The sequence below is a fragment of the Protopterus annectens genome, chromosome 1.part0 (assembly GCF_019279795.1).
Source record: "Protopterus annectens isolate FY-2018-M chromosome 1.part0, PAN1.0, whole genome shotgun sequence".
Taxonomy (NCBI): domain Eukaryota; kingdom Metazoa; phylum Chordata; order Ceratodontiformes; family Protopteridae; genus Protopterus; species Protopterus annectens.
The window spans coordinates 355065272-355088826 of NC_056725.1; positions in this window are offsets into that span (position 1 = coordinate 355065272).

The following is a 23555-nucleotide window of genomic DNA, read 5'->3' on the forward strand; positions in this document are numbered from 1 at the left end:
CCTGAACCTTGAGAATCCACTTCCTGCAGAAAGGGAATCAAGATCTTTAGAAAGGTGGGGTAAAAAGGTATATACCTCGGCCACCCTAGCCATGAGGGCCTTAAACTGTCAGTTTCATATGATTAAATATCAACAGTACCTGTTATCACAATTAAGGAACAAAATGTCTCAACCTGAACAACCAGATTTAAAGGAGTTACAGGATATGATGCATAGTGCAGAGCAAGTGGGTAAACACACTTTACAGTGTGGTTGTGATGCCCTAGAGGCTTCAAGTAGAGCGGCTGCTATGGGATCAGTCATTCGCAGACATGCTTGGCTTAGAGAACAAAACTTGCCTGATCATGTGAAAGATAAACTTCTAGATGCTCCTTTACAAAAGGATGTGCTGTTTGGTACTAATGCTGAGGAGATATTACGGAAAATGGAAGAAAAAGCCAAATCCATGCAAACTGTAAAAACCTTTTTCCAGGTCCAACCACCACGTTTTAGCAGAAATTGTCCTTCAAAGAACTGGTCCTTTCCAGCCACTGACAAGCCCCAAAGAGGTAGATACAGACGCACAAGGGGCAGAGGACAATCACAGGGATCATATAGAGGACGACAATGGCAAACTCCAGCACTAAGAGGTGGCGAGGACAGTGCACAACAATACAGGAAGCAAACCCAATGACTCCCTCATTTCCATGCCAAGCACGTTCCAGCTGGCAGCACCTTTGGGAGGAAAGCTAGCATTATTTGCAAACAATTGGCATATTGTCACAACAGACAAATGGATCCTGGACATTATAAACAGAGGCTACAAATTTAATTTCCACACTCTTCCAAAAATGAGAGGCATGCCAAACCTGCCACAGAATCAAAGGGCAGAGGCACAACTACAAATTTCAAAGCTCTTAAACATGAGAGCTATTCAAGAGGTACCTTCTCACGAACAAGGTCAAGGTTTTTATTCAAAGCTTTTTCTGGTACCACGGAAAGGAACCGACTGGAGACCCATTCTGGACTTATCCATTCTAAACACATTTCTACTCGTACCAAAATTCAAGATGCTCACATTACAGCAACTTCTTCCCATGCTGGGCAAGGAGTTTTGGCTGGTAACATTGGACCTCAAGGAGGCATACCTGCATGTCCCAATCAGACAAAGCTGCAGAAGATACCTCAGATTTCTTGCAGGTTAAATCCACTATCAATTCTCTGCATTGCCCTTTGGCTTATCTACTGTGCCCAGAGTATTCACAAAGTGCCTGGCATCAGTGATTGCTTACTGCAGGCTACAAGGGATGCAAATTTACCCTTATTTGGACGACTGCCTGATCCAAGCGGACAGCAAGCACATACTTCTGGAACATCTGACATATGTGACACGGCTATTGCATGCCCTGGGATACACAATCAACAAAGAGAAATCAAGGCTAACACCATCTCAAAAAAATAACCTTCCTGGGTGCCAACTTGGACACAAACACCCAGATGGCCTATCTTACGCCAGAAAAACAAGGGCAACTATCTCAGTACTTCAAAATACTAGCAAAAAGTACCAGTCTTACTGCAAGGAAAATCCTGCAGGCTCTGGGATTCATGGCATCTTGCATTCTTTTAATCCCATGTGCAAAGCTGCATATGAGGAAACCTCAATGGTACCTAAACACCTATGGTCTCAACACAGTCACAGTTTGGAAACAATACTACCAATAATCCCATGTTTGCAAAAGGAATTTCTATGGTGGGCCCAAGCATGTCAAGCAAACACAGGCCTCCCATTCTGCAAGCCTCAAGCAGAGCAAGTTATCACAACAGACGCCTCAGATTACGCTTGGGGGGCGCACATGACAGACAGGTGCATCCAGGGCAAATGGTCCCAAAAAGAAAAGCACCTCCACATCAATCAAAAAGAAATGCTAGCAGTAATAAATGCAATTACAGCTTTCAAGGACTTCCTGCATCCAGGACAATTACTCATAAGAACAGACAACACCACAGTAATGTGGTACATAAACAAACAAGGAGGAACACATTCATACCCCTTGTGCAGACTAGCCATGACCCTTTGGAACTTGGCTCTGGAATGGCAAATCGAACTTCAAGCACAGTACCTGCCAGGATTGGAAAACACACTGGCAGACAAATTAAGCAGAAATATGACAGATCCACACGAATGGAAGTTACATCCGCAGGTTTTTGCAGAAATAACCCAAGTGTGAGGGAGGCCAGACATAGATCTTTTTCCTCACGCAGGAATCATCAATTGGAAAGGTTTTGCTCGAGGACCTTTCATCCAAAGGGCTGGAGAGTGGACGCCCTTTCATTCAGTTGGACAGCATGGACAGTTTACGCATTCCCACCTCTGCCTCTTCTGCCCAAGGTACTTTTGAAAGCAAGAGCAGACAGACCGAAGATGATAGTGATTGCTCCAGATTGGCCAAGGCAACACTGGTACCCATTGCTGAGGAGCCTAACACATACTCCTCCCTGGTCCCTGCCTCTAATGCCACTTCTACTGACTCAGCACAGTTACAAAACTCTCCACAGTCAGCTGAAAACACTCAATCTCGCTGCATGGAAAATTCCTTAACACCACAACAGACCCTACTCTCCAAGGAGGTGCAGGATGTCATTTTGGAGGCCAGAAGACCATCAACTAGGAAAGCTTATTCCGCAAAATGGAAGCGGTTTTGTTCTTGGAATGCGAAAAAAGGCCAGGACCCTAGAAAATTGAACTTGCCTCAGGTATTACAATATCTAGCTGAGCTGCTGAACAGTGGGCTTTCATTTTCTTCCATAAAAATCCATGCCTCAGCTATTTCTGCAGAATACAACACGGATCCTCCTTTATTTTCTCACCCACTTTTACGACAGTTCCTCAGAGGGGCTAAGAATATTAGACCACCAAGGAAACAACCAATACCAGCCTGGGATCTTCATTACATACTAGAAAAATTAACATTGCCCCCTTTTGAACCAGCTGCCTCAACAGATTTGCAATATTTGTCCTGGAAAACTGCCTTCCTTCACTTCACTTCAGCTCGCAGAGTTTTGGAATTACTGGCCCTCATGGCGGTGCAGCCCTTTCTCATTTTCCATCAGGACAGGGTCTCCTTGCACCAACCCATCATTTATGCCTAAAGTGGTATCTAGGGTAGCTTTAAATCAAGCCATACACCTTCCTACTTTTTACCCCAATCCGCAAAACAAAGGGGAAAGGCTGCTACATTCCTTAGACATCCATAGGCAGCTACGTTACTATTTGGACAGAACAAAGTCCTTCAGGAAATCAGAACAACTCTTTGTGTCCTATGCTGTAGGGGCTCAAGGGAAGCCAGTTTCCAAGCAGACTATTTCAAAGTGGATAGGCCACTGCATATGGTTTTGTTATTCCTATCATGGAAAATCTGTTCCTACAGGTATCAGATCACACTCCACCAGGGCCACAGCTACCTCTACAGCCTTCCTCAGAGGAGTTCCTACCAAAGATATTCTGGAGGCAGCCACTTGGAGTTCTGTACATACCTTCACAAAACACTACCACCTGCCCTTATATTCCAGAACAAGAGCAGGCTTTGCCACTGCTGTTTTGCAGGGCATTCTGGCTCAACCCAGTTCCTCATAGTACCTACCACCCTGTGCGTAGCTTTGGGATTCTACCCATCTGTGATTACTGCAGCTGTATGCACGATGAACATAGTACAGTTTTGTACCTACCATAAATGTAGCTAATACAGCTGCAGTACAGGTTTCCCTCCCTCCTTCCCCACTTGGTAAAGGCATGGGGCCTAACAACCTCTTCATACAGCCTGACTGGGTTATCCTTTTAAGGTTTATTTGCTTGCAACCACTGTTTTTGGATTATATTGCATTACATGTATACGCATATAAGCATAATTTATGTATTGCCTTCTTTTGGGGGGCACCTGACATCTGGGGCAAGAAAGACTGAAGAACATGACGTCGGCTGTGTCTTATATACTCTGGCCTCACTGACGTCAGAAGAGAGAGCGACGACAACCGACGCCGGACCAAGACTTTGGAATTCGGCCGACCGAGGGACCGCCTGACGGCAGAAAACCCATCTGTGATTGCTGCAGCTGTATTAGCACTCGAACATCTACATTTATGGTAGGTACAAAACTGTACTTTCTTTTTGGAGTTAAAGCAGAAGAAGTTTTAAAGAAAATGGAAGATAAGGCCAAATCAATGCAGACAGTCAAAGATTTCCTACAAGTACAACCCCTTCGCTTCAGCAGAAACTGGCCAACAAAAAATTGGTCCTTTCCAGCCACTGACAGACCTCAGAGGGGTAAATACAGGCGCCCAAGGGGCAGAGGACAACCACAAGCCCAGTATAAACCTCACCAATGGGGCACTACAACCCAGAAGGGAAGAGAAGAGAGGTCTCAACCCACCAGAAGGCAAACTCAATGACTTGCACCTCAACTGGCCAAGCAAAACGCTTTTGACAGCCCCCTTAGGGGGAAAACTAGCACATTTTGCAGACAACTGGCACATGGTCACAAAGGACAAATGGGTCCTAGACATAATTTTACGAGGATACAGATTCCATTTTCACACCTTGCCAATGAAAAGAGGAATGCCAAACCTGCCACTAAATCAATGGGCAGAGGCACAAAAACAAATTACAGCTCTCATGGCCATGAGAGCCATTCAACTTGTACCTACATGGGAGCAAGGCCAAGGATTTTACTCAAGACTCTTTCTAGTACCCAGAAAGGACAATGCTTGGAGACCAATTCTGGACCTTTCTATTCTAAACACTTACCTACAAGTTCCCAAATTCAAGATGCTAACACTACAGCAGCTACTTCCCATGGAAGCATGGCTAGTATCGTTGGACCTCAAGGAGGCATACCTGCATGTCCCTATCAGACAAAGTTGCAGAAGATACCTCCGTTTCATTGCAGGTTCAACTCATTATCAATTTTCTGCACTGCCCCTTGGCTTATCTACTGCGCCCAGAGTTTTCACAAAATGCCTGGCACCAGTAATTGCATACTGCAGACAGAGGAATTCAAATATATCCATACCTGGATGACTGCCTCATCCAAGCAGAAAGCAAAGACATTCTCTTGCATCATCTGGCTTTTGTGAAACATCTCCTAAATTGTCTGGGGTACACAGTAAACGAAAAGAAGTCAAAACTAGTACCCTCACAAAAAATGACATTCCTGGGTGCCAGCTTGGACACAACGGCCCAGAAGGCTTATCTTACACCAGACAAACAACTACAACTGACTCAATATTTCAAGACAATGCAACAAAGACCCAATTAACTGCAAGAAAAAATCTGCAGGTTTTAGGCTTCATGGCATCTTGCATTCTGATAATACCATTTGCAAAACTGCATATGAGGAAATTACAGTGGTACCTAAAAAGCGTATGGTCTCAACACAGCCACAGCTTGGACACAATGATATCTCTCATTCCCTGCCTTCAACAGGAATTTCTATGGTGGTCACAGGCATGTCACGTCAACAAGGATCAGCCTTTCACCTTGCCCCCAACCAGGCAAACTATCACAACAGATGCTTCAGACTATGCCTGGGGGGCACACATGGCAGGACAATGCATTCAAGGCCTATGGACTGCAGAACAAAGAAAACTGCACATGAATCAAAAAGAGATGCTAGCTGTACAGAAAGCTCTGACAGTCTTCAAGGATCTACTACAGCCAGGAAAACTTGCAATAAAGACGGACAACACCACAGTAATGTGGTACATAAACAAACAAGGGGGCGCAGATTCCTACCCTCTTTGCAGGCAAGCAATGATCTTGTGGAACACAGCCCTGGCCTACCAAGTCCAGTTACAAGCTCAATTCCTGCCAGGGCAGAAAAACATATTGGCAGACGACCTAAGCAGAAGTATCAAAGATTCCCCACGAGTGGAAACTAGACCCACAAATATTTGCAATGATAACTCAAAAGTGGGGCCTTCCAAATATAGACCTGTTCGCCAGTCCTCAAAGCTACCAACTGACAAAATTTTGTACAAGGACATTCCACCATCAAGCTTGGAAAGTGGACGCTCTCTCCTTCAGTTGGAAAAACCTGACAGCATATGCCTTTCCTCCATTACCTCTTCTCACAAAGGTTCTCTTGAAGGTCAAAAAGGAGAAACCACGACTGATTCTCATAGCCCCAGACTGGCCACGCCAGCACTGGTACCCGCTATTGAACAATATGGCTCACAGCCCACCATGGATATTGCCTCAAATACCCCATTTGCTCACGCAACAAAACAAACAGATTCTACACAGCCAGCTCAAAACCTTGAATCTGGCTGCATGGCAAATCTATTAAACACCCAACCAGCTCCTCTTTCACAAGCAGTTCTGGATGTTATTCTGGAAGCCAGGAGGCCAAGCACCAGGAAGGCTTACTCGGACAAATGGAAAAGGTTTTCTGCCTGGAACCAAGCTAAAGGCCAAGACACAACTCAGCCTCACATGCCTCACATTCTACAGTATTTAGCTGAGATGTTGCACAAAGGACTTTCCTTTTCCTCAATTAAAATCCATGCTTCAGCTATTTCAGCTCACTACGACACGAATCCACCTTTATTTTCAACTTCTCTTCTAAGGCAGTTCCTCAGAGGGGCAAAAAACATTAGACCACCTAGAAGAGCTCCTACACCAACATGGGACCTCAACTTTGTTCTGGAGAAACTAACGTTACTTCCCTTTGAACCAGCTTCCTCTGCAGACCTTCAGTTCCTATCTTGGAAGACTGCCCTGCTCCTGGCAATAACTTCAGCTAGGAGAGTCTCAGAATTACAGGCACTAATGGCAGTGGAACCTTTCCTCATTTTCCATCAAGACAGAGTGTCTCTACGAACTAATCCTTCCTTTATGCCTAAGGTGGTTTCCAGTGTAGCTTTAAATCAAACCATCCACCTACCCACTTTCTTTCCCAATCCACAGAACAAAGGTGAGAGACTCCTGCATTCCTTGGACATTCACAGGCAGCTTTGTTACTACTTGGATAAAACTAAGGCTTTCAGAAAAACTGACCAGCTCTTTGTATCCTATGCTACAGCTTCTCAAGGGAGGGCTATATCCAAGCAAACCATTTCTAAATGGATAGGCCATTGCATACGGTTCTGTTGTACCCATCATGGGAAACCAGTTCCTCCTACCATTAGATCCCACAGCTACCACAACAGCCTTTCTAAGGGGGGTTCCTACCAAGGAAATGTTAGAAGCTGCAACTTGGAGTTCTGTACACACCTTCACCAAACACTATCAGTTACCTCTTTACTCTAAGTCCAGGCGGGCTTCGCCACTGCAGTTCTGCAGGGCCTCATTGCCTCCACTAACCCTCTATGATACCCCCCCTACCTTAGCTTTTGGATTCTACCCAAGTGTGATGACTGCAGCAGGGTAACACGATGAACATAGTACAGTTTTGTACCTACCATAAATGTAGATGTTCGAGTGTTCACCTTGCTGCAGTCCAGGTTACCCTCCCTCCATCCCCTCTGATCTACTGGCTAAATCTCTGCTATACCTTACTGATGTATTTGCTTATAGCTGTAGGGATTTTGTGTTTGTGCAGTGTTCACACCATTTGGTACTAATTCTGATCACCCTTTTGGGGGCACCTGACATCTGGGGCAAGAAAAACTGAAGAAAATGGCGTCTGTTGCAATATATGTACCCCTGGCGCACTGACGTCAGGGATGAGGCGACAGCAACCGACGGACCAAGACTTTGGCAATCTGGCCGACTGCGGGGACCGCCTGACGACAGGATAACCCAAGTGTGATGACTGCAGCAGGGTGAACACTCGAACATCTACATTTATGGTAGGTACAAAACTGTACTTTTAGGGAACCCTTTTCTGATGGACCCGGTCAGCAGCCCTGAGGGGTTGCCCGACTCCTACTCTGGAGGCAGTCGGGGGACGATTGTCCTTACACCCAGCGGCATGGGAGTCCATTACGACAGATCGCTGTGTTTTACAGATAATATCCAGAGGTTACTCTATCCCATTTTTTGCCCCTCCAATTATTACAAAACACCTCCTGGATGTTCCACCCGCTCACAGGGAGGCCGCAGCTCTAGAGGTTTCAAAGCTGCTTCTCAAACGAGCCATCGAAAAGGTCCCCCCACCCCCCACCCCCCCGATCGGTCCACATTGGGTGTCTACTCAAGGTTCGTTTTGGTGCCAAAAAGGATGGGGGACCTCAGACCCATTCTAGACCTGTCAGCATTAAACCTGTCGGTAGCCAAGCAGAAATTCCGGATGGTCACTCTGCAGTCTGATGTCCTTCATGGATGCATCTGCAGTCATAACAAGTGGGTTGTCCTGTCGTCAGGCAGCCCTGCAGTCGGCCGGATTCCAAAGTCCGGGTCCGGCTTCGGCTGATGTCGCACTCCACCCGACGTCATCTCTGTTGGTCTTCGGGTATAAATGCATCAGCCGACGCCATTTTCCCCAGTCTTTCTTGCCGTGGCCAAGCAGAAGCTGTTCGCAAGTGCCGGTCGGTCGGATCCAGAGATTACTTTTACCGAATACTACTTCGAAGACTTCTAAAGCTAAGTACCCCGTTGGGGACTCTTTCTTGCCTCAGCCGATGTCAGAAAAAGTTAACAATTGTTTAACCTGTGGGAAACAAATACCTCATAAAGATTTCCACTCTTACTGTCTGCCTTGTTTAGGCCCAGCCCACGTAGCAGCCTGTTCGCCTGTGCCTCCTTCAACCGACGAGCGGCTTAGGCGTCGGTCGGAGTTTGCAGAACAGTTTTTCGGTACTGATTTTGCGTACATTATGCCGTCGGATCCTCCGACTACCCAATCTTCAAAAACGCAAAGATAAAGACCGACACTTCGCGGTCCGCGGTTTCGGCGAAACCACGGTAAAGCAAATCAGCGAGTGTCTCGGTTTCGGCGAAACCGAAAACTGATCAAAGTACAGCTGAACCTATTCTTACAACTGAGGCCCCTGCTACAACTCTTGAATCGACCTCAGAAATTTTACCCACTACGGTGGTTGACTTATCAGACACCATCCCTTGGATGTCTCTACCCCAGCACGTGGTGCTGCTAGGCCTCCAGCAGCCATGTCCATTAAGGCCTTGCCAGGGCTAAAGCAGCCAAGACTACTAAATCAGTGCCTGTTAAACCCCCACATCCAGGCCCTCTTCTAGTTCTCAAATGCTTTCTTTGGCAGAAGATTTAATTTCTTTAATTAGAGGATCTCAATCTCACCCAGACAGGGCCTCTCAGCCCCAGAGAAGAGACCTAGGGCAGAGCCCCTGAGCCAGTGTCTTCTGATGATTCTGCTGATGAATCAGACATTACTGACCAGCCAGAGGCTCCTTCTCCAATTTTGAAGATTCTGATGCTGAAGAATCCATTCCAGCTGCTTCCCACCAGAAGAATTCTCCTTTAGAAACCTTGCATGCCATGCGAGAACAGTTCCAATGGCAGCAACAGGATTTTTCAGACTCCAGAAAAGACTTAGGACCTTTCTGCACCTCCCACAGCACAGGCCCTTAGCTATACCTCCTGTTCTCTCTGTGGTGGATGATGCTTTCAATGATGTTTGCTCCGCTCCAGATTCTTTACCCCAGCCCCTGCCAAACCAGACAGATTTTACAGGGTGCCAGATACTCATCACCACCTTTACAAGGCTCCACTTGCAGACCCAGAAACTATATCCCAGGGTCCCAAGGCAGTAGCGACCACAGCTAAAACCCTATTCCTTCTGAAAGGGAAGCAAGGTCATTAGACAGATGGGGTAAAAGGTCTACACTTCAGCTACTCTCTCAGCTAGAGCTTTAAACTGTCAGTTTCACATGATACAATACCAAGAGTTTATGCTTGATCAGTTAACTAAAAACTAACCACTGATGAATCTCTTGATAAGAAATATGTATTAGAGATGGTAAATAACATACAACAGGTTAGCAACCATTCCTTAAAATGTGGCTATGATGCACTGGAGGCTTCATTTAGATCAGCCATGACAGGCACAGTGATAAGAAAGCATGCATGGCTAAAGGAACAAGCTTTACGGATCATGTTAAAGCTAAGTTGCTAGATGCTCCTATGGACAAGACAAGTTTGTTTGGTACACCTGCCCAGCAGGTTATGAAGAAAATGGAAGAAAAGGCAAAATCTGTTCAAACTGTTAAAGATTTCTTGCAGGTTCAACCCCAAGGTTTAGCAGGAACTGGCCTGCCAAAATTGGTCCTTTCCTGACTCCACAAAATTTCAAAGGGGCAGGAATAGGCGTTCCAGAGGCAGAAACCAATCCAGAGGAGGTGCCTACAGAGGCGACAGTGGCAAGGTAACAACAGAGGCACAGGCAGCCACTGCCACTACATCAGCACAACCACAGTGACTTAATCTTAACTCCGCCTACCAGGAACAAATAGCAGCTCCTCTAGGCGGAAAGTTAACCTTATTTTCAAAGAACTGGCACTACATAACAAAAGACAAGTGGATTTTACAAACCATAGATCAAGGTTACTGGTTTCACTTCCACACTTTACCAGTCAAAGAGGAATGCCAAATCTACCTCCAAATCAAAAACAGAGGCTCTACGCCAGATAATGGAGTTAGCAAACATGAGAGCTGTGGAAAGAGTGCCAACAGCAGAACAAGGAAAGGGGTTCTATTCCAGACTATTCCTAGTTCCAAGAAAGGAAAAAGTTGGAGACCAATTCTCGACCTGTCCACCTTAAATACATACATCATTGTCCCAAAATTCAAAATGCTGACCCTACAGCAACTTCTTCCCATGCTGGGCAAGGAGTCTTGGCTGGTAACTCTAGATCTCAAGGAGGCATACCTGCACGTCCCCATTCGACCAATCTGCAGAAGATACCTCAGATTTCTTGCAGGATCAGAGCACTATCAATTCTCAGCATTGCCCTTTGGCTTATCTACTGCCCAGAGTATTCACAAAATGCCTGGCATCAGTAATCGCCCATTGCAGACTACAGGGAATTCAGATTTACCCATACCTGGACGACTGCCTACTACAAGGGGACAACAAAAGCAAGCTGACAACAGATTTACAAAGGGTCATTTACTTGCTACAAGGTCTGGGATACACAGTCAATTTACAAAAGTCAAGGCTGATACCATCCCAAACAAGGACATTCTTGGCGGAATTGGACACAGTACAACAAATGGCATTCCTGACTACACAAAAACAAATAGAACTTCCTCTTTACTTCTTGGCACTAACAAAACTGAACGAGTTAACAGCAAGAAAATTTCTGCAGGCCTTGGGCTTCATGGCATCATGCATAATCTTGGTCCCATTTGCCAGACTACATATGAGGAAACTACAGTGGTACCTAAAGAATTTATGGTCCCAACACAGACACAGTCTAGAAACAGAAATCCCACTAATTCCATGCTTAAAACAGGAGTTCCTATGGTGGGCTCAGGCATGCCAGTCAAACCCAGGCCTACCCTTTCGCAGATGTCAACCAAGCCAGACCATCACAACAGGCGCTTCAGACCTAGGATGGGGCCCACATGCTGGACAAATGCGTGCAAGGATTGTGGACACAGGATCAACTTCACCTGCACATCAATCTAAAAGAAATGCTGGCAGTAAAACTGGCAATCCAAAGTTCAAACCATTCCTCAAAGAGGGCCAGTTGATGATAAGGACAGACAACACCACAGTCATGTGGTAGATCAACAAACAGGGAGGCACTCATTCATACCCCTATGCAGAATGACCTTGGAGCTGTGGACCCTGGCACTCAGCTACAACATTCAGTTACAGGCAATGTTTGTACCGGGAAAGACAATACTCTAGCAGACATATTAAGCAGAACCACTTGGATGCCCACGAATGGAAGCTGCACCGGACATCTTCAAGACCATCTCAAAGAAATGGGGAATGCCACAGATAGACCTATTCGCATCACCTCTCAATCACCAGCTCAAAAATTCTGCACAAGGACATTCCACCCACTAGCATGGAAAGTGGACTCACTCTCCTTCAACTGGAAAGGCCTAACAGCATATGCATTCCCACCTCTTCCTTTGATACACAAGGTACTACTAAAAATCAAGGAAGAACGTCCAAGGATAATCCTGATAGCCCCAAACTGGCCAAGACAACACTGGTACCCACTACTGAAGAGCATGTCTCGGAACAATATGTGGCCAATACCCCTGATGCCTTTGATGTTAACTCAGAACAACTACAGCATCATACATCCAAACCTAAAAACGCTGCAACTGACTGCATGGAACATCACATAGCAGCAGCTAATCCAGAACTTTCCCAAAGAGTTAAAGACATTGTTCTTGAAGCACGCAGACCTTCAACAAGAAGGAACTATGCTGGAAAATGGAAAAGGTTTGTCATTTGGAGTACCAAAAGAGGAAAAGATGTGTCAAACATAGATATGCCTAACATTCTGGAGTATCTGGCCGAACTTCTTCATTCAGGCCTGTCCTACTCCTCCATCAAGATACATGCATCAGCTATTTCAGCAGAATACAGCTTTGATCCACCTGTTTTTTCGCACCCTTTGCTCAGGCAGTTCCTCAGAGGAATCAAGAATGTAAAACCTCCAAGGAAACCACCATTACCAGCCTGGGATTTAAACTTTGTGCTAGAAAAGTTGACACTATCACCCTTTGAACCAGCAGCAACAGCAGACCTGCAACACCTGTCATGGAAAACTGCTTTCCTACTGGCAATTACTTCAGCAAGGAGGGTTTCAGAACTACAGGCCTTAATGGCAGTGCAACCCTTCCTAATCTTCCACCAAGATAGAGTGTCCATGAGAACTAATCCTACATTTATGCCCAAGGTGGTATCCAGAGTATCTTTAAACCAGGCAATCCACCTACCTACCTTCTTTCCCAACCCACAAAACAGAGGCGAAAGAATACTGCATACCTTGGATGTACATAGACAGCTACGCTACTACTTGGACAGAACAAAAATAGCAGAAAGACTGACCAACTTTTGTAGCCTATGCAACAGGAAGGGAAGGAAAAGCTATTTCCAAACAGACAATCTCCAAATGGATAGGAAATTGCATACGATACTGTTACTCCTTCCATGGAAAACCAATTCCACAGAACATAAGACCTCATTCTACAAGCGCAACAGCCACTACCACAGCCTGCTTGAGGGGAGTGGCAACCAAAGGCATTATTGAGGCGGCTACTTGGACCTCCGTGCATACATTTGCCAAGCATTATAATTTGCCTCTATATTCCAGATCCCGAGCAGGGTTTGCCACTGCTGTACTGCAAGGGATCCTAAACACACCATAATCTACTTTTATCCTCCTCCCTAGTTGGCTATGGTATTCTACCCAGTTGTTATGACTGCAGATGCATCCATGAAGGACATAGTACAGTTTTGTACCTACCATAAATGTAGATGTCCGAACTGGATAGCATCTGCAGTCAGGATTACCCTCCCTCCTTCCCCTCTGTGGTACTCCTAGGGTGTTTACCCTCCTAATAGCTAGCTGTTGGGGAGTCTTTATGGTGTATTTGTTTGTATATATGTACATATATGCTTATTGTTGTGTTTACCTCTATCTATTTGGAAACATTGGCATCTATCCAAATTTTAGCCTGCAAGAGGGCTACTGGCATCTGGGGCAAGAAACACTGAGGAAAATGGCGTCGGCTGATGCTTTTATACCCGAAGACCAACAGAGATGACGTCGGGTGGAGTGCGACATCAGCCGAAGCCGGACCCGGACTTTGGAATCCGGCCGACTGCAGAGCTGCCTGACGACAGGACAACCCACTTGTTATGACTGCAGATGCTATCCAGTTCGGACATCTACATTTATGGTAGGTACAAAACTGTACTTTCTACCTTATCTCCGAGAGTGCGACTGGATGTGCTCGTTAGACCTCCAGGATGCTTACTACCACAACAAACTACACAGAAGCTCCAGGAGGTTTCTGCGCTTCCGGCTGGGAGCCTGTCATTTTCAGTTCAGACCCCTAACCTTTGGTATCACCACAGCCCCCACGGTGTTCAGCAGGGTAATGGCAGTTGTAGCGGCTCACCTGAGGCTTCAGGGTATTCAGGTGTTTCCATACCTGGACGACTGGCTCTTCACTGCGCCCAACAAGCATCAATTGTGTCTGACCCGACATTATTTCATTCGGTTGGCAGATTTACTGGGAATTACAGTCAATGTCCACAAATCCCATTTGCAACCAGTACAAGTTCTAGACTTCACTGGGGCACGGCTAGACACTTTGCAGATGAAGGTATTAACTCCAGACAGGATCCTACACCTCAGGTGCCACGTAGCTCAGATAGCGAACTCCAAGTCTTCAAAGGCAAGCGAGGTTCTCTGGGCTCCGTGGCTGCCGCCATATCGATTCTCCCTTGTGCGCGCCTTCACATGCGGGTTCTTCAGTGGACTCTGGCTGTTCAATGGTCTTGGCTAGACCTGCCCATGGAATTTCCGATCAAGATCAGACATGTCTGCAGGACATCTCCTCTTTGGTGGTTAAGTTCACTGGAGATATCAAAAGGATGCCCCTTCGTGTCATCTAAAGTCCAAGCCACAGTGACCACGGACGCCTCCCAACTTGGGGGGGGGGGGGGGGGCACTGTTCGGGAAGGACAGTCCAAGGCACGTGGTCCCAGTCAGAGACCAAGTTGCACATAAATGTTCTAGAGATGAGGGCAGTGCTTTTAGTGTTGGAAGCCTTTCACACAGTCCTCCCTCTCGGATTGATTGCAATTCAGTCAGACAACATGTCTGTTGTCTGGTATATCAACAAGCAGGGGGAATCAGATCCTACCCTCTATGTCGAGAGGCCACGAGAGTGTGGGAATGGGGCGATCTCCACCGGTCGGTTTCTGATAGCAACGCACATTCTGGGGTGCTCCAACATTTTAGCGGACAGATTGAGTCAGGCCATTCTGATGCCTTACGAGTGGTCCCTGAAATAGTCAGTAGCAGAGGAGATCTTCCTTGCATGGGGTCAGCCTTGCTGCGATCTCTTCCCATCTTCTTCCAACGCAAAGTGCAGCGAGTTCTTCGCTGTGATTCCCTCACCAGGGGAAATCCCCAGAGACGTTCTAGTCCATGCTTGGCCCTCCGGGCTTCTGTTTGCTTATCCACCATTGCCACTCATTCCGAAGTTTCTTCAGAAAGCTTGCCGACTACGGTGCAAAGTGATCCTCATTGTCCCGTTCTGGCTTCATCAGGTTTGGTTCCCATTCCTTTGGTCTCGTCTCGTAGCTCCCCCGTGGGTTCTGGATCCCTGCCCGGATCTAATCTCCCATCCGTCAGGGGCACGTCCGCCCGATCTGGGCAGCCTCAAGCTGACAGCTTGGTTGCTCCAGTTCCGTTAATTGCCAGGACTCCCGGTCTTTCATCCCCAGTAAAATCCATTCTGGTGGCTTCTCAAAGACTCCACTAGGAAACTTTATTGTAGTAAATGGAAGCGCTTTTCCATTTGGACTTCACAAAGAAAAATAGATCCCTTTACAGCCCCTGTTCAGTGGTGTAGGACTTCCTGTCTGGTATCTTTCAGCAAAGAGCTAGTTCCTCCACAGTGAAAGTACAATTGGCAGCCATTTCCAGTTTTCACGTTGGTGAAGACATGGCCTTAGCCTCCTCTAGGCTGTGTAAGGCTTTTCTTAAAGGTACTTTTCTGTTACGGCCACCTGTCAAGGATTCAGTGCCTCCGTGGGACCTTACTTTTGTTTTACAGACATTGGTGGCTCCTCTGTTCGAACCTGCAGCTTCGGTGCAGCTTCGGTGGATTTGACATTTTTGTCCTGGAAGACCTCTTTTCTAGTCGCCATACATCTGCTAGGAGGGTTTCTGAGCTTCAAGCTCTGTCTGCCATGCCTTTGTATTTGGTCTTCTGTAAGGATAGGGTCTCACTCCATACTAACCCTTCCTTCTTACCTAAAGTGGCATCTGAAGCAAACATAAACCAGTCCATTAATCTGCCTGTTTTCTTTCCTAACTTCCAAAATAAAGGTGAATACAAACTCCATTTGTTGGATGTTCATAGGCAGCTTCATTTTTATCTTCATAGAATGAAGTCTTTCCGCAAGACTGACCAATTGTTTGTTTCCTTTTCCAAAGCATTTATGGGAAAAGCTATTTCTAAAGTTTCTTTGGCCAGATGGATCACTGTTTGTATTTCACATGTCTACAAAGCAAAAGGTTTATCTCCTCCTGGTATTGTTAAGGCTCACTCTACCAGGTCCATGGTGACTTCTGCTGCTTTTTGGTTCTAGGGTGCCTTTGGACAATATTTGTGCAGCAGCGACCTGGGCCAATTCACATACCTTCATTTCCCATTACAAATTAGATCTGATTTCGAGGGGTAGAGCATCCTTTGGCTCTGCGGTGCTCAGAAATATCCTTCCATAAGGGCCTCCCAGGATCGGAGTAGCTGGGGACTCTTTCCCACAGGTTGCAGATAAAATTAAGTTAACTACTTCAGATAAAGAAGTTATGTACTCACCATAACGTTCCATCTGAGTAGTTATACTTCATTTTTCTGCAACATTCCCTCCCTCCGTCCCCCGGAGCTTGTCCTGTCTTTTCAGGATTGGTTTATTGGGTTGAGTTGCTTAAGTTTTTAGTTGCAGCAAACTTGATCTGAGGGAAGATAGGAGATATATGGGTAAGGGGAAGAGCTCGGAGCTTGGAGCAGATGCTAGAAAAAAAAGTTGCCGGCTCGGATCCGAGGTTGCAGAAAAATTAAGTACAACTACTCAGATGGAACGTTATGGTGAGTACATAACTTCTTTTTTTTATGATATTAATTTATATAGGTAAAATGTTTACATTTTTCTAAATATCTCAACAACCAAGTAACACAGATAAAACATGTTTGCCTCAAATGAAAGCTCTCTGCTAAATGAATAAAATGCTGCTGACAGTATGTGTGTAACTTGAGTTTGCCGAGATATTAAGTTGTTTACACAATATTACAAATGTAAGTTACTGTGTTTACTGTGACTTATAAAATTCAGCTTAAGACTTGGAACCTAAAAAATGCTACCACTATAAAATTAATTTGTGCTGAAGAGTTTGCATTTATACTTCTCTCATAATCTCTGTGGTTCCGGAGATATGAACACTTGTTTGAAATGTGAGGACATAATTTCATTCTGTCAAAAGGCTTAGCGTCCTCCCACTGGAAGTTAGACTGCAAACTTCCTGAGCTCCATTGGAGTGAATGAGTTAAGGCAGACATCCCTCAAAGGAAAAAACAAAAGAACAAACACGTTTTCCCTGTTGCTAAACCTGCTCAGAGTGAATGGCAAGATTTTACCCAGGGATTGTTTAATGCATTGATGGCCGTAAAGCCTCCCCAAGGAGTTTTTCTGCCTGCTTCCTTTTGAGCCTCTTGAGTGAGGTTGATAACCAGAGACCAGGACTCCTCTGAAGAGGATTTGGATTTTGGGGAAGAATCTTTGGCATTTTCCTGAGATCCTTTCTTCTTTGATATGTCTTTGAAGAGGAAGATTCTATTAGCCTAGATTCTCGCTTGGAAGAACTCTCCTTTGGGGATACTATTTCTTGTGGTGGAATATTTTAAAAGGGACTTGTTCTCATGTTTCTGACCTTCGTTAGATGTATTATGAGCTCCTCCAGCCTGCTGTACCTCTGGTCCTGTGTGCCCTTCTAGGTACCTTCTCAGCTGCCTCTGTGGCCCTGGATTCTCAACCTCCAGCTCTTAAGAAACCTGATAGATTTTACAGGGTGCTAAGTGAGTGTAAACTCCTATACAAATGTCCTCCTGCTGAGCCTTCTGTAGTGTCTGTCTCTTCTGACAAACCCTATAAACTTTTGCCATCTACTTCCTTCAGATAAGGACAGTAGAGCTGTGGAATGGCTAGAAAAAAAGGTATATACTGCTGCCACCTTGGCTTTTTGGGCTGTTAATTACAGACCCATGTGACCAGGTATGTTTTAGCCATTCTATCTCAGACTTCCCAGGCAATCTCCCTGATTCTGAAGGGAAGGCTTGGTTCCTTTCTTTACTGGGCTGTACTTCTCAGGTAGGTTGCTACTCTGTTAAATGTAGTTCTGATGCAGCTGATGTCTCCTCTGGGACTGCTGCTGTTTGTTCTGTTTTTGAGACATTACTCTTTGCTTCGCCTCAAAACTTTGCCTGATGATATTAAGGCAAAATTGTTGGATGCTCTCCTCTTGTTAATAAAAAGCTGTTTGATTCTGCTGCTGCTGGGCTTTTTAAGTCCTTTCAGTATAAAGGAAGGGCCTTGCAGGAATTAAAGCATATTTTTGTGTCTCCTATTCCCAGTGTTCCAGAGGAATTATCCATCCCAAATCTGCCTTTGTTCACAGACAGCCTTGGCCTCCTTACAGAGGGTAAGGAGTGTTCTAGGCAGGTTCCTCCTGCTAAGTCTACTCTGACCGCTACTGCTCAGAAGCCGCCTTTTCAGGACAAGCCATGATGTTCATCGTGTTTCACTGTTGCAGTCATTACTCTTGGGTTATCCTGCTGGCAGGCTACCCTCAGTCGGCCAGAATTCCAAAGTCTAGGTCTGGCGTCGGTTGCTGTCGCCTCTTCCCTGACGTCAGTGCGCCAGAGGTATAAAAGATGCAGCCGACGTCATTTTCTCCAGTCTTTCTTGCCACGCGGTGCCCGAAGCAAAAGCATTTCACAAGTGCCGGTCGGCCGACTCCTGAGATTTTCAAATCCAAATTTCAGAACCGAAGTCTTCATTAAAACTAAGTACCCCGTTGGGGAAACCTTTTTCTTTCTCCAGACCGATGTCAGAAAAAGTTAACAATTGTATTTCTTGTGGGAAGCAAATACCTCATAAGGATTTTCACTCTTACTGCATTCCTTGCCTAGGCCCTGATCACAACGTTGCTAGCTGTCGGTTTTGTGCTAGATTTAACCGACGCAATATCAAGAGTCGGTACGATTTTGCATTTCATTACTTTGGCCGAAGATTTAATTATATAATGCCATCGGACCAGCCGACAACCGGAGTTTACAAAAAACGCAAGGACAAGGAAAAGGATAGGCATCCGAGGTCCGAAACCGACGAAGCCTCTGCTAGGCCAGTTGCCGGTTTTCAATGAGGCGCTTTCGCAGCCCCTGGCGCCTGCTACCTTAGAGCCACAGGCCGCTTCCGACTCCCACGTGGAGCCGACTGGGCCTCTGGAAACTCAAGGTATTGGACACTCGGAAATCATTCCCTCAGATGGGTCCGGAGCCGCTGAACAGGCATCGGCTTCTGAGGGTGTCTTCAGACCTACACAACTATATATTAAGCCATCTTCAGCTTCAAAGACTAAAGCAGCTCTGAAGACAAAGAAACGCATTCTCCTTCTCAGACTTAATGCCTAAAAAAACAGATGCTCAAAATGGCCGAAGACCTAATTAGTTTGATCAGGGGCCCCCATCCCCCTCCTGATAAGAGGCCTAGGCAAGAGACAGAGTATGATTCTTCTGATCAGGTTTCTATTTCCTCTGATTCCTCTTCTGAATAGGATTACTCCATGCTTCTTATGAGGATTCTGATGCTGAAGAATCCATTCCTACAGCCTCTCCTCCTGAGGATTATTCTTTTGGGGAAACCCTGCATACCATGAGGGAGCATTTCCACTGGGAGAACCAAGATTATTCTGAATCTAAGAAAAGGCTCAGAGACTTTCTGCTATTTCCTCAGCACAGACCCCTTGCTATTCCACCTGTCCTGGATATTGTAGATGATGTATTTTCAGAGTCCGGCCTGTCCCCTGACTCTTTACCCCCCTGCACCTGCTAAGCCAGACAGTACTACAGGGTCCCGGATTCTCATAAATTCCTATATAAAAACCCTGCTGCTGACCCAGAAACTATATCTCAGGGTCCCAAAGGGGTTAAAGCTTCCACTGCAAAAAACCCTGTCCCCTCTGATAGGGATTCTAGGGCTCTAGACAGATGGGGGAAAAAGGTCTACACTTCTGCTACCCTGGCTGTAAGGGCTTTAAATTGTCAGATTCATGTGCTTAAATATCATCAATATTTAATGTCACTGCTTAAACAGAAATTGTTGACAAATACTGAAGGTTCAGAGAACAAGGAATTGCAGGATTTATTGCATGCGGCTGAACAAGTGGGAAAGCATACTTTGCAATGTGGTTATGATTCACTGGAGGCCTCTTGCAGGGCCGCTGTTACAGGTTCTGTTATTAGAAGGCATGTTTGGTTAAAGGAACAGAATCTGCCTGATCATGTTAAAGCAAAATTATTACATGCACCATTACAGCGTGATACATTGTTTGGTACTAAAGCAGAAGAGGTGTTGAAAAAAATGGAGGATAAAGCAAAATCCATGCAGACAGTCAAGGATTTCTTACAGGTGCAACCACCCAGGTTTAGCAGGAACTGGCCCTCTAAAAATTGGTCCTTTCCAGTGTCAGACAGACCACAAAGAGGCAGATACAGACATCCCAGAGGCGGATCTCAGCCCCAAGACTCATACAGGCCTAAACAATGGGGTGCTCCTACCTCCAAAAGCGGAGAAGGCAAATCACAACCTTACAGGAAACAGTCCCAATGACTTTCCTCTACCAGATCCAAGCACTTTTCCTTCTGGCAGCCCCCTTAGGGGGAAAACTAGCACTTTTTCCATCAAATTGGCAAATGGTTACCCAAGACAAATGGGTCCTGAACATAGTGTCCCAAGGCTACAGGTTCCATTGTCACACCCTACCAAGGTCAAAAGGTATTCCAGACCTGCCACACAATCAATGGGCAAAGGCACACAAACAAATTACAGCCCTCATGGACATGAGGGTCATTCAGCAAGTACCACAACAAGAGCAGTGCCAAGGAGTTTACTCCAGACTTTTTCTAGTACCCAGAAAGGACAAAACCTGGAGACCAATACTGGACCTGTCAATTTTAAATATGTTTCTGGAAGTTCCAAAATTCAAGATTTATTTATTTATTTCCAGTTTGATAACCTGGGAGGTCCACTGGGCTCAAAGAGCCCGTGGCCCGGAGAGAAAAGCTCCAAAATGCAAAGATACAAAAAATAAAATACAATAAAATATGATAAAAAGTACAATAAAATGCAGTTATGAATAATCCTGGTATTATATAATGTTTTAAACAAAGTTGTAAGATGAATAAAGTGAGATGTAGCAAAAAGAGTTAGTGTAATAAGTGGAATATAGGAGACTTGAGGATAGTTTATACAGAACATGCTTGGTAACAAAGATGGGTGGTGTGAAGTAAGAAGAGTAGTAGGAATAAATACCTAGAGTGGAGGGAGGAGAGAGAGAGGCAGCTGTGTAGTGAAACAAGAGGCAAAAGTATATTAGAAAGAAGAACATGTGTGAGAAGAAAAGCAATAGGGGTAATACAAGGGGATGGAGGGTAAAGATAGTAGAAGTGTGTTAGACACAATTTGTAGAATGTTAGAAACATTAGTTAGACAGTGTTATATAGGTTTAGATGGAAGAAGTATATAGGGGGAGAGAAGTGCAGAAAGAAGGGTATGTGTAGGATTTACACTATATACATTAAATGTGTATAAGTTATGTGAGAAGTACCAAGGGAAGCTGTTTGGTAATATAGCAAGGTGAAGAAGTATTTAATGAAGAACAGGTCGAAAAAGAGTTTAATAGGATTAGGGGGTTTTAGGGTTATACGTTTAGATGGAAGAAGTATATAGGGGGAGAGAAGTGCAGAAAGAAGGTTATGTGTAGGATTTACACTATATACATTAAAGGTGTATAAGTTATGTAAGAAGTATCAAGGGAAGCTGTTTGGTAATACAGCAAGGTGAAGAAGTATTTAATGAAGAACAGGTCGAAAAAGAGTTTAATAGGATTAGGGGGTTTTAGGGTTATAGGTTTAGATGGAAGAAGTATATACGGGGAGAGAAGTGCAGAAAGAAGGGTGTGTGTAGGATTTGCACTATATACATTAAAGGTGTATAAGTTATGTAAGAAGTATCAAGGGGAAGCTGTTTGGTAATTTAGCAAGGTGAAGTATTTAATGAAGAACAGGTTGAAAATGAGTTTAATAGGATTAGGGGAGCAGAGAGCAATTACATTTCCAATTTTGGGAGAGATGAGAATGGAGCTGGGATTTAGAGAGTTCAAGGTTATTGGTGATTTTTAGTGAGGGTGGAAGAGAGTTCCATTTTTTTGCTAGGGAATAGGATAGCAGACACTGGCCAGGAGGACGTTTTGGTTTGTGAATAGCAAGTTGATTTTGTTGTGCAGATGTTCGTGTTACCCTGCTGCAGTCATCACACTTGGGTTATCCTGTCGTCAGGCGGTCCCGCAGTCGGCCGGATTTCCAAAGTCCTGGTCTGACGTCGGTTGTTGTCGCCTCATCCCTGACATCAGTGCACCAGGGGTACATATACTGCAACCGACGCCATTTTCTTCAGTCTTTCTTGCCGTGCGGTGCCCGAAGCAGAAGGACTCCTGAGATTGTCGAATTCGAATTTCAGACCGAAGTCTTCTGTAAAGCTAAGTACCCCGTTGGGGAAACTTTTCTTGCCTCAGACCGATGTCAGAAAAGGTTAACAATTGTATTTCTTGTGGGAAGCAAATACCTCATAAGGATTTTCATTCTTATTGCATACCTTGCCTAGGCCCTGATCACGACGTCACTTCTTGTCGTTTTTGTGCTAGGTTTAATAAGCGTACTATTAAAAGGCGATTTGATTTCGCACGACACTTTTTTGGTAGAAAATTTAACTATAACATGCCGTCGGAGCTACCGACTACCGGCGTGCACAAAAAACGCAGGGACAAGGACCGACAGCCAAGGCCTAAACCCTATTCCGAGGCGTCGGTTAATCCGGTCTCCGGTTATCAGTGAGGCTCCGACGCAGCCCCTGACTGTCGCAGTCCTGGAACCCAAGACCGCTGCGGATATTTTGACGGAATGTACTAGGCCGACGCAGCCTTTTACTTCAGGCCCTTCCGATGATATACCTTCTAAGGACGTCGGTGCTTCGGAAACGCCATCGGTTTCGGAGGGCGTTTTCAGACAGACGACTTTCACAGTCAAAACGTTTTCTAAGTCTAAGACTCCTTCTAAAGCTAAAAAGACTACACTTCAGTCTCCTGTTCAAGGCCCTATGCCTAAGAAACCGATGCTCAAAATGGCTGAAGATTTGATTTCTCTTATCAGGGGTTCACAGCCTCCTCCTGACAAAAGGCCTAGACAAGAGGAAGATTCTGCTTTTTCTGAGCAACTGTCTATTTCTTCGGATTCCTCTGAAGACCAAGACTATTCCTACTCTCCTTATGAGGATTCTGATGCTGAGGACTCTATTCCCTCAGCTTCCCCTCCTGAAGACTACTCTTTTGGGGAAACTTTACACACTATGAGGGAACATTTCCACTGGGAAGGTCAGGATTTCTCCGATTCCAAGAAAAGGCTCAGAGAGTTTCTTTTACTCCCCCAACTCAGACCTCTAGCCATCCCACCAAGGGGGCTAAGGCTTCCATGGCTAAAAACCCAGTACCTCCTGAGAGGGACTCAGGAGCACTAGACAGGTGGGGGAAAAAGGTTTACACCTCAGCCACATTAGCTGTAAGTGCA